The following is a 13958-nucleotide window of genomic DNA, read 5'->3' on the forward strand; positions in this document are numbered from 1 at the left end:
TTCCCACTGTGTCCATCTGCCATTTCCCCGTCCGTCTGCCATTTCCCTCTGTGTCCATCTGCCATTTCGCCGTGTCCATCTTCAATGTCCCACTGTGTCCATCTGCCATTTCCCCATGTCCATCTGCCATTCCAACTGTCCATCTGCCATTTCCCCCTGTATCCTTCAGACATTTCCCACTGTGTCCATCTGCCATTTCCCCGTGTCCATCTGCCATTTCCCCTGTGTCCTTCTGGCATTTCCCACAGTCCATCTGCCATTTCCCACTGTGTCCATCTGCCATTTCCCCGTGTCCATCTGCCATTTCCCCTGTGTCCTTCTGCCATTTCCCCCTGTGTCCATCTGCCATTTCCCACTGTGTCCATCTGCCATTTCCCACAGCCTTCTTCTGCCATTTCCCCGTGTCCATCTTCAATTTCCCACTGTGTCCATCTGCCATTTCCCACTGTGTCCATCTGACATTTCCCCGTGTCCATCTTCAATTTCCCACAGTGTCCATCGGCCATTTCCCACTGTGTCCATCTGCCATTTCCCTGTGTCCATCTGCCATTTCCCACTGTGTCAATCTGCCATTCCCACTGTGTCCATCTGCCATTTCCCACTGTGTCCATCTGCCATTTCCCCGTGTCCATCTTCAATTTCCCACGCTGTCCATCTGCCTTTTCCCACTGTGACCATCTGCCATTTCCCCGTCTATCTGCCATTTCCAACTGTGTCCATCTGCCATTTCCCCGTGTCCATCTTCAATGTCCCACTGTGTCCATCTACCATTTCCCCATGTCCATCTACCATTTCCCCATGTCCATCTGCCATTCCAACTGTCCATCTGCCATTTCCCGCTGTATCCTTCTTCCATTTCCCACTGTGTCCATCTGCCATTTCCCCGTGTCCATCTGCCATTTCCCCTGTGTCCTTCTGCCATTTCCCACAGAGTCCATCTCCCATTTCCCACTTCCATCTGCAATTTCCCCCTGTGTCCATCTGCATTTTCCCACTGTGTCCATCTGACATTTCCCCGTGTCCATCTTCAATTTCCCACTGTGTCCATCGGCCATTTCCCACTGTGTCCATCTGCCATTTCCCTGTGTCCATCTGCCATTTCCCACTGTCCATCGCCCATTTCCCACTGTGTCCATCTGCCATTTCCCGGTGTCCATCTGCCATTTCCCACTACGTCCGTCTGCCATTTCCCCGTGTCCATTTGCCATTTCCCCCGTGTCCATCTGACATTTCCCACTGTGTCCATCTGCCATTTCCCTGTGTCCATCTGCCATTTCCCACGGTGTCCATCTGCCATTTCCCCGTGTCCATCTGCCATTTCCCCTGTGTCCTTCTGCCATTTCCCCCTCTGACATTCTGCCATTTCCCACTGTGTCCATCTGCCATTTCCCACAGCCTTCGTCTGCCATTTCCCCTGTGTCCTTCTGCCATTTCCCACAGTCCATCTGCCATTTCGCACTGTGTCCATCTGCCATTTCCCTGTGTCCATCTGCCATTTCCCACTGTGTCAATCTGCCATTTCCCACTGTGTCCGTCTGCCATTTCCCACTGTGTCCATCTGCCATTTTCCCTGTCAATCTGCCATTCCCACTGTGTGCATCTGCCATTTCCCACTGTGTCCATCTGCCATTTCCCCCAGTGTTCATCTGCCATTTCCCTGTGTCCATCTGCGATTTCCACTCTGTCCATCTGCCATTTCCCCGTGTCCATCTCCCATTTCCCACTTCCATCTGCCATTTCCCCCTGTGTCCATCTGCCATTTCCCACTGTGTCCATCTGCCATTTCCCACTGCGTCCGTCTGCCATTTCCCCGTGTCCATCTTCAATTTCCCACTGTGTCCATCTGCCATTTCCCACTGTGTCCATCTGCCATTTCCCCGTCCATCTGCCATTTCCCACTGTGTCCATCTGCCATTTCCCCGTGTCCATCTTCAATGTCCCACTGTGTCCATCTGCCATTTCCCCATGTACATCTGCCATTCCAACTGACCATCTGCCATTTCCCCCTGTATCCTTCTGCCATTTCCCACTGTGTCCATCTGTCATTTCCCCGTGTCCATCTGCCATTTCCCCTGTGTCCTTCTGCCATTTCCCACAGTGTCCAACTGCCATTTCCCACTTCCATCTGCCATTTCCCCCTGTGTCCATCTGCCATTTCCCACTGTGTCTATCTGCCATTTCCCACTGCGTCCGTCTGCCATTTCCCCGTGTCCATCTTCAATTTCCCACTGTGTCCATCTGCCATTTCCCACTGTGACCATCTGCCATTTACCCGTCCATCTGCCATTTCCCACTGTGTCCATCTGCCATTTCCCCGTGTCCATCTTCAATGTCCCACTGTGTCCATCTACCATTTCCCCATGTCCATCTGCCATTCCAACTGTCCATCTGCCATTTCCCGCTGTATCCTTCTGCCATTTCCCACTGTGTCCATCTGCAATTTCCCCCTGTGTCCATCTGCCATTTCCCACTGTGTCCATCTGCCATTTCCCACAGCCTTCGTCTGCCATTTCCCCGTGTCCATCTTCAATTTCCCACTGTGTCCATCTGCCATTTCCCACTGTGTCCATCTGACATTTCCCCGTGTCCATCTTCAATTTCCCACTGAGTCCATCGGCCATTTCCCACTGTGTCCATCTGCCATTTCCCTGTGTCCATCTGCCATTTCCCACTGTCCATCGCCCATTTCCCACTGTGTCCATCTGCCATTTCCCTGTGTCCATCTGCCATTTCCCACTGTCCATCTGCCATTTCCCACTACGTCCGTCTGCCATTTCCCCGTGTCCATCTGCCATTTCCCCCGTGTCCATCTGCCATTTCCCACTGTGTCCATCTGCCATTTGCTCTGTGTCCTTCTGCCATTTCCCACAGTCCATCTGCCATTTTGCACTGTGTCCATCTGCCATTTCCCCGTGTCCATCTGCCATTTCCCCTGTGTCCTTCTGCCATTTCCCCCTGTGTCCATCTGCCATTTCCCACTGTGTCCATCTGCCATTTCCCCCTGTGTTCATCTGCCATTTCCCCGTGTCCATCTGCCATTTCCCTGTGTCCATCTGCCGTTTGCCACTCTGTCCATCTGCCATTTCCCCTTGTCCATCTGCCATTTCACCGTGTGCGTCTGCCATTTGCCAAAGTGTCCATCTGCCATTTCCCACTTCCATCTGCCATTTCCCACTGTGTCCATCTGCCATTTCCCACTGCGTCCGTCTGCCATTTCCCCGTGTCCATCTTCAATTTCCCACTGTGTCCATCTGCCATTTCCCACTATGTCCATCTGCCATTTCCCCGTCCGTCTGCCATTTCCCTCTGTGTCCATCTGCCATTTCGCCGTGTCCATCTTCAATGTCCCACTGTGTCCATCTGCAATTTCCCCATGTCCATCTGCCATTCCAACTGTCCATCTGCCATTTCCCCCTGTATCCTTCAGACATTTCCCACTGTGTCCATCTGCCATTTCCCACTGTGTCCATCTGCCATTTCCCCGTGTCCATCTGCCATTTCCCCTGTGTCCTTCTGCCATTTCCCCCTGTGTCCATCTGCCATTTCCCACTGTGTCCATCTGCCATTTCCCACAGCCTTCGTCTGCCATTTCCCCGTGTCCATCTTCAATTTCCCACTGTGTCCATCTGCCATTTCCCACTGTGTCCATCTGACATTTCCCCGTGTCCATCTTCAATTTCCCACAGTGTCCATCGGCCATTTCCCACTGTGTCCATCTGCCATTTCCCTGTGTCCATCTGCCATTTCCCACTGTGTCAATCTGCCATTCCCACTGTGTCCATCTGCCATTTCCCACTGTGTCCATCTGCCATTTCCCCCAGTGTTCATCTGCCATTTCCCCGAGTCCATCTGCCATTTCCCTGTGTCCATCTGCGGTTTCCCACTCTGTCCATCTCCCATTTCCCCGTGTCCATCTGCCATTTCCCCCGTATCCATCTGCCATTTCCCACAGTGTCCTTCTGCCTATCCCACTGTGTCCATCTTGCATTTCCCACTGTGTCCATCTGCCATTTCCCACTGTGTCCATATGCCATTTCCCACTGTCCATCTGCCATTTCCCCGTGACCATCTGCCATTTCCTACTGTGTCCATCTGCCATTTTCCCCTGTCAATCTGCCATTCCCACTGTGTCCATTTGCCATTTCCCACTGTGTCCATCTGCCATTTCCCCGTGTCCATCTTCAATATCCCTGTCTCCCTCTGCCATTTCCCACTGTATCCATCTGCCATTTCCCCATGTCCATCTGCCATTCCAACTGTCCATCTGCCATTTCCCCCTGTATCCTTCTGCCATTTCCCACAGTGTCCATCTGCCATTTCCCACTTCCATCTGCCATTTCCCCCTGTGTCCATCTGCCATTTCCCACTGTGTCTATCTGCCATTTCCCACTGCGTCCGTCTGCCATTTCCCCGTGTCCATCTTCAATTTCCCACTGTGTCCATCTGCCATTTCCCACTGTGACCATCTGCCATTTACCCGTCCATCTGCCATTTCCCACTGTGTCCATCTGCCATTTCCCCGTGTCCATCTTCAATGTCCCACTGTGTCCATCTACCATTTCCCCATGTCCATCTGCCATTCCAACTGTCCATCTGCCATTTCCCGCTGTATCCTTCTGCCATTTCCCACTGTGTCCATCTGCAATTTCCCCCTGTGTCCATCTGCCATTTCCCACTGTGTCCATCTGCCATTTCCCACAGCCTTCGTCTGCCATTTCCCCGTGTCCATCTTCAATTTCCCACTGTGTCCATCTGCCATTTCCCACTGTGTCCATCTGACATTTCCCCGTGTCCATCTTCAATTTCCCACTGAGTCCATCGGCCATTTCCCACTGTGTCCATCTGCCATTTCCCTGTGTCCATCTGCCATTTCCCACTGTCCATCGCCCATTTCCCACTGTGTCCATCTGCCATTTCCCTGTGTCCATCTGCCATTTCCCACTGTCCATCTGCCATTTCCCACTACGTCCGTCTGCCATTTCCCCGTGTCCATCTGCCATTTCCCCCGTGTCCATCTGCCATTTCCCACTGTGTCCATCTGCCATTTGCTCTGTGTCCTTCTGCCATTTCCCACAGTCCATCTGCCATTTTGCACTGTGTCCATCTGCCATTTCCCCGTGTCCATCTGCCATTTCCCCTGTGTCCTTCTGCCATTTCCCCCTGTGTCCATCTGCCATTTCCCACTGTGTCCATCTGCCATTTCCCCCTGTGTTCATCTGCCATTTCCCCGTGTCCATCTGCCATTTCCCTGTGTCCATCTGCCGTTTGCCACTCTGTCCATCTGCCATTTCCCCTTGTCCATCTGCCATTTCACCGTGTGCGTCTGCCATTTGCCAAAGTGTCCATCTGCCATTTCCCACTTCCATCTGCCATTTCCCACTGTGTCCATCTGCCATTTCCCACTGCGTCCGTCTGCCATTTCCCCGTGTCCATCTTCAATTTCCCACTGTGTCCATCTGCCATTTCCCACTATGTCCATCTGCCATTTCCCCGTCCGTCTGCCATTTCCCTCTGTGTCCATCTGCCATTTCGCCGTGTCCATCTTCAATGTCCCACTGTGTCCATCTGCAATTTCCCCATGTCCATCTGCCATTCCAACTGTCCATCTGCCATTTCCCCCTGTATCCTTCAGACATTTCCCACTGTGTCCATCTGCCATTTCCCCGTGTCCATCTGCCATTTCCCCTGTGTCCTTCTGGCATTTCCCACAGTCCATCTGCCATTTCCCACTGTGTCCATCTGCCATTTCCCCGTGTCCATCTGCCATTTCCCCTGTGTCCTTCTGCCATTTCCCCCTGTGTCCATCTGCCATTTCCCACTGTGTCCATCTGCCATTTCCCACAGCCTTCGTCTGCCATTTCCCCGTGTCCATCTTCAATTTCCCACTGTGTCCATCTGCCATTTCCCACTGTGTCCATCTGACATTTCCCCGTGTCCATCTTCAATTTCCCACAGTGTCCATCGGCCATTTCCCACTGTGTCCATCTGCCATTTCCCTGTGTCCATCTGCCATTTCCCACTGTGTCAATCTGCCATTCCCACTGTGTCCATCTGCCATTTCCCACTGTGTCCATCTGCCATTTCCCCCAGTGTTCATCTGCCATTTCCCCGAGTCCATCTGCCATTTCCCTGTGTCCATCTGCGGTTTCCCACTCTGTCCATCTCCCATTTCCCCGTGTCCATCTGCCATTTCCCCCGTATCCATCTGCCATTTCCCACAGTGTCCTTCTGCCTATCCCACTGTGTCCATCTTGCATTTCCCACTGTGTCCATCTGCCATTTCCCACTGTGTCCATATGCCTTTTCCCACTGTCCATCTGCCATTTCCCCGTGACCATCTGCCATTTCCTACTGTGTCCATCTGCCATTTTCCCCTGTCAATCTGCCATTCCCACTGTGTCCATTTGCCATTTCCCACTGTGTCCATCTGCCATTTCCCCGTGTCCATCTTCAATATCCCTGTCTCCCTCTGCCATTTCCCACTGTATCCATCTGCCATTTCCCCATGTCCATCTGCCATTCCAACTGTCCATCTGCCATTTCCCCCTGTATCCTTCTGCCATTTCCCACTGTGTCCATCTGCCATTTCCCCGTGTCCATCTGCCATTTCCCCTGTGTCCTTCTGCCATTTCCCACAGTGTCCATCTGCCATTTCCCACTTCCATCTGCCATTTCCCCCTGTGTCCATCTGCCGTTTCCCACTGTGTCCATCTGCCGTTTCCCACCGCCTTCGTCTGCCATTTCCCCGTGTCCATCTTCAATATCCCACTGTGTCCATCTGCCATTTCCCACTGTGTCCATCTGACATTTCCCCGTGTCCATCTTCAATTTCCCACTGTGTCCATCGGCCATTTCCCACTGTGTCCATCTGACATTTCCCTGTGTCCATCTGCCATTTCCCACTGTCCATCGCTCTTTTCCCACTGTGTCCATCTGCCATTTCCCCGTTTCCATCTGCCATTTCACACTGCGTCCGTCTGCCATTTCCCCGTGTACATATGCCATTTCCCCGTGTCCATCTGCCGTTTCACCGTTTGCGTCTGCCATTTGCCAATGTGTCCATCTGCCATTTCCCACTTCCATCTGCCATTTCCCCCCGTGTCCATCTTCAATTTCCCACTGTGTCCATCTGCCATTTCCCACTGTGTCCATCTGCCATTTCCCACTGTGTCCATCTGCCATTTCCCCGTCCATCTGCCATTTCCCACTGTGTCCATCTGCCATTTCCCACAGCCTTCGTCTGCCATTTCCCCGTGTCCATCTTCAATTTCCCACTGTGTCCATCTGCCATTTCCCACTGTGTCCATCTGACATTTCCCCATGTCCATCTTCAATTTCCCACTGTGTCCATCGGCCATTTCCCACTGTGTCCATCTGCCATTTCCCTGTGTCCATCTGCCATTTCCCACTGTCCATCGCCCATTTCCCATTGTGTCCATCTGCCAGTTCCCCGTGTCCATCTGCCATTTCCCACTGTGTCCGTCTGCCATTTCCCACTGTGTCCATCTGCCATTTTCCCTGTGAATCTGCCATTCCCACTGAGACCATCTGCCATTTCCCACTGTGTTCATCTGCCATTTCCCCGTGTCCATCTGCCATTTCCCTGTGTCCAACTGCCGTTTCCCACTCTGTCCATCTGCCATTTCCCCGTGTCCATCTCCCATTTCCCCGTGTCCATCTGCCATTTCACCGTGTGCGACTGCCATTTGCCAAAGTGTCCATCTGCCATTTCCCACTTCCATCTGCCATTTCCCCCTGTGTCCATCTGCCATTTCCCATTGCGTCCGTCTGCCATTTCCCACTGTGTCCATCTGCCATTTCCCACTGCGTCCGTCTGCCATTTCCCCGTGTCAATCTTCAATTTCCCACTGTGTCCATCTGCCATTTCCCACTGTGTCCATCTGCCATTTCCCCGTGTCCATCTTCAATGTCCCACTGTGTCCATCGGCCATTTCCCCATGTCCATCTGCCATTCCAACTGTCCATCTGCCATTTCCCCCTGTATCATTCTGCCATTTCCCACTGTGTCCATCTGCCATTTCCCCGTGTCCATCTGCCATTTCCCGTGTCCTTCTGCCATTTCCCACAGTGTCCATCTGCCATTTCCCACTTCCATCTGCCATTTCCCCCTGTGTCCATCTGCCATTTCCCACTGCGTCCGTCTGCCATTTCCCCGTGTCAATCTTCAATTTCCCACTGTGTCCATCTGCCATTTCCCACTGTGTCCATCTGCCATTTCCCCGTGTCCATCTTCAATGTCCCACTGTGTCCATCGGCCATTTCCCCATGTCCATCTGCCATTCCAACTGTCCATCTGCCATTTCCCCCTGTATCATTCTGCCATTTCCCACTGTGTCCATCTGCCATTTCCCCGTGTCCATCTGCCATTTCCCGTGTCCTTCTGCCATTTCCCACAGTGTCCATCTGCCATTTCCCACTTCCATCTGCCATTTCCCCCTGTGTCCATCTGCCATTTCCCAATGTGTCCATCTGCCATTTCCCACAGCCTTCGTCTGCCATTTCCCCGTGTCCATCTTCAATTTCCCACTGTGTCCATCTGCCATTTCCCACTGTGTCCATCTGCCATTTCCCCGTCCGTCTGCCATTTCCCTCTGTGTCCATCTGCCATTTCGCCGTGTCCATCTTCAATGTCCCACTGTGTCCATCTGCCATTTCCCCATGTCCATCTGCCATTCCAACTGTCCATCTGCCATTTCCCCCTGTATCCTTCAGACATTTCCCACTGTGTCCATCTGCCATTTCCCCGTGTCCATCTGCCATTTCCCCTGTGTCCTTCTGGCTTTTCACACAGTCCATCTGCCATTTCCCACTGTGTCCATCTGCCATTTCCCCGTGTCCATCTGCCATTTCCCCTGTGTCCTTCTGCCATTTCCCCCTGTGTCCATCTGCCATTTCCCACTGTGTCCATCTGCCATTTCCCACAGCCTTCTTCTGCCATTTCCCCGTGTCCATCTTCAATTTCCCACTGTGTCCATCTGCCATTTCCCACTGTGTCCATCTGACATTTCCCCGTGTCCATCTTCAATTTCCCACAGTGTCCATCGGCCATTTCCCACTGTGTCCATCTGCCATTTCCCTGTGTCCATCTGCCATTTCCCACTGTGTCAATCTGCCATTCCCACTGTGTCCATCTGCCATTTCCCACTGTGTCCATCTGCCATTTCCCCGTGTCCATCTTCAATTTCCCACGCTGTCCATCTGCCTTTTCCCACTGAGACCATCTGCCATTTCCCCGTCTATCTGCCATTTCCAACTGTGTCCATCTGCCATTTCCCCGTGTCCATCTTCAATGTCCCACTGTGTCCATCTACCATTTCCCCATGTCCATCTACCACTTCCCCATGTCCATCTGCCATTCCAACTGTCCATCTGCCATTTCCCGCTGTATCCTTCTTCCATATCCCACTGTGTCCATCTGCCATTTCCCCGTGTCCATCTGCCATTTCCCCTGTGTCCTTCTGCCATTTCCCACAGAGTCCATCTCCCATTTCCCACGTCCATCTGCAATTTCCCCCTGTGTCCATCTGCAATTTCCCACTGTGTCCATCTGACATTTCCCCGTGTCCATCTTCAATTTCCCACTGTGTCCATCGGCCATTTCCCACTGTGTCCATCTGCCATTTCCCTGTGTCCATCTGCCATTTCCCACTGTCCATCGCCCATTTCCCACTGTGTCCATCTGCCATTTCCCGGTGTCCATCTGCCATTTCCCACTACGTCCGTCTGCCATTTCCCCGTGTCCATTTGCCATTTCCCCCGTGTCCATCTGACATTTCCCACTGTGTCCATCTGCCATTTCCCTGTGTCCATCTGCCATTTCCCACGGTGTCCATCTGCCATTTCCCCGTGTCCATCTGCCATTTCCCCTGTGTCCTTCTGCCATTTCCCCCTCTGACATTCTGCCATTTCCCACTGTGTCCATCTGCCATTTCCCGCAGCCTTCGTCTGCCATTTCCCCTGTGTCCTTCTGCCATTTCCCACAGTCCATCTGCCATTTCGCACTGTGTCCATCTGCCATTTCCCTGTGTCCATCTGCCATTTCCCACTGTGTCAATCTGCCATTTCCCACTGTGTCCGTCTGCCATTTCCCACTGTGTCCATCTGCCATTTTCCCTGTCAATCTGCCATTCCCACTGTGTGCATCTGCCATTTCCCACTGTGTCCATCTGCCATTTCCCCCAGTGTTCATCTGCCATTTCCCTGTGTCCATCTGCGATTTCCACTCTGTCCATCTGCCATTTCCCCGTGTCCATCTCCCATTTCCCACTTCCATCTGCCATTTCCCCTTGTGTCCATCTGCCATTTCCCACTGTGTCCATCTGCCATTTCCCACTGCGTCCGTCTGCCATTTCCCCGTGTCCATCTTCAATTTCCCACTGTGTCCATCTGCCATTTCCCACTGTGTCCATCTGCCATTTCCCCGTCCATCTGCCATTTCCCACTGTGTCCATCTGCCATTTCCCCGTGTCCATCTTCAATGTCCCACTGTGTCCATCTGCCATTTCCCCATGTACATCTGCCATTCCAACTGACCATCTGCCATTTCCCCCTGTATCCTTCTGCCATTTCCCACTGTCCATCTGTCATTTCCCCGTGTCCATCTGCCATTTCCCCTGTGTCCTTCTGCCATTTCCCACAGTGTCCATCTGCCATTTCCCACTTCCATCTGCCATTTCCCCCTGTGTCCATCTGCCATTTCCCACTGTGTCTATCTGCCATTTCCCACTGCGTCCGTCTGCCATTTCCCCGTGTCCATCTTCAATTTCCCACTGTGTCCATCTGCCATTTCCCACTGTGACCATCTGCCATTTACCCGTCCATCTGCCATTTCCCACTGTGTCCATCTGCCATTTCCCCGTGTCCATCTTCAATGTCCCACTGTGTCCATCTACCATTTCCCCATGTCCATCTGCCATTCCAACTGTCCATCTGCCATTTCCCGCTGTATCCTTCTGCCATTTCCCACTGTGTCCATCTGCAATTTCCCCCTGTGTCCATCTGCCATTTCCCACTGTGTCCATCTGCCATTTCCCACAGCCTTCGTCTGCCATTTCCCCGTGTCCATCTTCAATTTCCCACTGTGTCCATCTGCCATTTCCCACTGTGTCCATCTAAAATTTCCCCGTGTCCATCTTCAATTTCCCACTGAGTCCATCGGCCATTTCCCACTGTGTCCATCTGCCATTTCCCTGTGTCCATCTGCCATTTCCCACTGTCCATCGCCCATTTCCCACTGTGTCCATCTGCCATTTCCCTGTGTCCATCTGCCATTTCCCACTGTCCATCTGCCATTTCCCACTACGTCCGTCTGCCATTTCCCCGTGTCCATCTGCCATTTCCCCCGTGTCCATCTGCCATTTCCCACTGTGTCCATCTGCCATTTGCTCTGTGTCCTTCTGCCATTTCCCACAGTCCATCTGCCATTTTGCACTGTGTCCATCTGCCATTTCCCCGTGTCCATCTGCCATTTCCCCTGTGTCCTTCTGCCATTTCCCCCTGTGTCCATCTGCCATTTCCCACTGTGTCCATCTGCCATTTCCCCCTGTGTTCATCTGCCATTTCCCCGTGTCCATCTGCCATTTCCCTGTGTCCATCTGCCGTTTGCCACTCTGTCCATCTGCCATTTCCCCTTGTCCATCTGCCATTTCACCGTGTGCGTCTGCCATTTGCCAAAGTGTCCATCTGCCATTTCCCACTTCCATCTGCCATTTCCCACTGTGTCCATCTGCCATTTCCCACTGCGTCCGTCTGCCATTTCCCCGTGTCCATCTTCAATTTCCCACTGTGTCCATCTGCCATTTCCCACTATGTCCATCTGCCATTTCCCCGTCCGTCTGCCATTTCCCTCTGTGTCCATCTGCCATTTCGCCGTGTCCATCTTCAATGTCCCACTGTGTCCATCTGCAATTTCCCCATGTCCATCTGCCATTCCAACTGTCCATCTGCCATTTCCCCCTGTATCCTTCAGACATTTCCCACTGTGTCCATCTGCCATTTCCCCGTGTCCATCTGCCATTTCCCCTGTGTCCTTCTGGCATTTCCCACAGTCCATCTGCCATTTCCCACTGTGTCCATCTGCCATTTCCCCGTGTCCATCTGCCATTTCCCCTGTGTCCTTCTGCCATTTCCCCCTGTGTCCATCTGCCATTTCCCACTGTGTCCATCTGCCATTTCCCACAGCCTTCGTCTGCCATTTCCCCGTGTCTATCTTCAATTTCCCACTGTGTCCATCTGCCATTTCCCACTGTGTCCATCTGACATTTCCCCGTGTCCATCTTCAATTTCCCACAGTGTCCATCGGCCATGTCCCACTGTGTCCATCTGCCATTTCCCTGTGTCCATCTGCCATTTCCCACTGTGTCAATCTGCCATTCCCACTGTGTCCATCTGCCATTTCCCACTGTGTCCATCTGCCATTTCCCCCAGTGTTCATCTGCCATTTCCCCGAGTCCATCTGCCATTTCCCTGTGTCCATCTGCGGTTTCCCACTCTGTCCATCTCCCATTTCCCCGTGTCCATCTGCCATTTCCCCCGTATCCATCTGCCATTTCCCACAGTGTCCTTCTGCCTATCCCACTGTGTCCATCTTGCATTTCCCACTGTGTCCATCTGCCATTTCCCACTGTATCCATCTGCCATTTCCCCATGGCCATCTGCCATTCCAACTGTCCATCTGCCATTTCCCCCTGTATCCTTCTGCCATTTCCCACTGTGTCCATCTGCCATTTCCCCGTGTCCATCTGCCATTTCCCCTGTGTCCTTCTGCCATTTCCCACAGTGTCCATCTGCCATTTCCCACTTCCATCTGCCATTTCCCCCTGTGTCCATCTGCCGTTTCCCACTGTGTCCATCTGCCGTTTCCCACCGCCTTCGTCTGCCATTTCCCCGTGTCCATCTTCAATATCCCACTGTGTCCATCTGCCATTTCCCACTGTGTCCATCTGACATTTCCCCGTGTCCATCTTCAATTTCCCACTGTGTCCATCGGCCATTTCCCACTGTGTCCATCTGACATTTCCCTGTGTCCATCTGCCATTTCCCACTGTCCATCGCTCTTTTCCCACTGTGTCCATCTGCCATTTCCCCGTTTCCATCTGCCATTTCACACTGCGTCCGTCTGCCATTTCCCCGTGTACATATGCCATTTCCCCGTGTCCATCTGCCGTTTCACCGTTTGCGTCTGCCATTTGCCAATGTGTCCATCTGCCATTTCCCACTTCCATCTGCCATTTCCCCCCGTGTCCATCTTCAATTTCCCACTGTGTCCATCTGCCATTTCCCACTGTGTCCATCTGCCATTTCCCACTGTGTCCATCTGCCATTTCCCCGTCCATCTGCCATTTCCCACTGTGTCCATCTGCCATTTCCCACAGCCTTCGTCTGCCATTTCCCCGTGTCCATCTTCAATTTCCCACTGTGTCCATCTGCCATTTCCCACTGTGTCCATCTGACATTTCCCCATGTCCATCTTCAATTTCCCACTGTGTCCATCGGCCATTTCCCACTGTGTCCATCTGCCATTTCCCTGTGTCCATCTGCCATTTCCCACTGTCCATCGCCCATTTCCCATTGTGTCCATCTGCCATTTCCCCGTGTCCATCTGCCATTTCCCACTGTGTCCGTCTGCCATTTCCCACTGTGTCCATCTGCCATTTTCCCTGTGAATCTGCCATTCCCACTGAGTCCATCTGCCATTTCCCACTGTGTTCATCTGCCATTTCCCCGTGTCCATCTGCCATTTCCCTGTGTCCAACTGCCGTTTCCCACTCTGTCCATCTGCCATTTCCCCGTGTCCATCTCCCATTTCCCCGTGTCCATCTGCCATTTCACCGTGTCCGACTGCCATTTGCCAAAGTGTCCATCTGCCATTTCCCACTTCCATCTGCCATTTCCCCCTGTGTCCATCTGCCATTTCCCATTGCGTCCGTCTGCCATTT

Source organism: Hypanus sabinus (assembly GCF_030144855.1).
Source record: "Hypanus sabinus isolate sHypSab1 chromosome X1 unlocalized genomic scaffold, sHypSab1.hap1 SUPER_X1_unloc_9, whole genome shotgun sequence".
NCBI classification, from domain to species: Eukaryota; Metazoa; Chordata; class Chondrichthyes; order Myliobatiformes; family Dasyatidae; genus Hypanus; species Hypanus sabinus.